Raw genomic sequence first — 770 nt, forward strand, 5'->3', positions numbered from 1 at the left:
AAAATCATGGACTAAATATAGACACTGGATTTATGACACATTATAACCTACCTGACATCTGACTCCCCAGGTACCTCTCCACTATTCATCCCCTTTCTCTCCCCCACACCCAGCCTGTCTCTCACCCATTGACTCCTCAATCTACATCTTCACTGACTGCCTATCTTGGAACTTGGCTGTTAGTAGCACCATGTAACTACTTCTGAGGCTTCTGGAATTGCTAATGTCCAAGTTATAGTATGGTTGAGTGAAGGCGAGATAACCTAATAAACAGCCAGAACAAGTCCCAGCCCAGCCTCTGGCTTCTTTACTTTTCATTCCATCCAGGAAGAGCACACACCAACTGCTGAAACTTCTGCAGCCTGACGAAAGGTTTTTGAACCCACAAGCTTGCTTAAAATTTTTTTCCAACTATTTAAGCTGGTCTAATAAAAGATATCAGATTCACCTAAAGAACCTTGTTTGCCTATGTCCTTAGATCAACACGGCTACAACCTACACCCCTGTATATATATTAGTGGCATTTCACCATATATATCTATAAAGTGGTGTGTCATTTTAATCACAGAAAAATGTGGATTTTGGGTATTTTTTTTAATCTGAAAATTGGGGATTTTTTTCTTCCCAGAGAAAACCAGGATCCCTGGTCATCATGTATATGTTAAGTGGAGGCAGTGCTACAATGACCACTGTCTGCATCTTAAATGGCTAAAAGTTGAGACAGTTTTTTTGTACCCAAAGAAAAGACAGGATAGCAGACAGAAAGAATC

General features: G+C 40.3%; 1 long non-coding RNA gene across 1 annotated transcript in view; it reads right to left on the reverse strand.

Moving 5' to 3' along the window:
* Nucleotides 1-462, reverse strand: part of LOC109302414 — a 20,682-nt gene extending 20,220 nt beyond the window's left edge. The window contains exon 1 of the long non-coding RNA XR_002098752.1: nucleotides 312-462. This is a non-coding gene — a long non-coding RNA (uncharacterized LOC109302414). The remainder of the gene's footprint in view (nucleotides 1-311) is intronic.
* Nucleotides 463-770: the final 308 nt, after the last annotated feature.

This window comes from Gavialis gangeticus, unplaced genomic scaffold (genome assembly GCF_001723915.1).
Source record: "Gavialis gangeticus isolate Ggan-Ray unplaced genomic scaffold, GavGan_comp1, whole genome shotgun sequence".
Taxonomy (NCBI): Eukaryota; Metazoa; Chordata; order Crocodylia; family Gavialidae; genus Gavialis; species Gavialis gangeticus.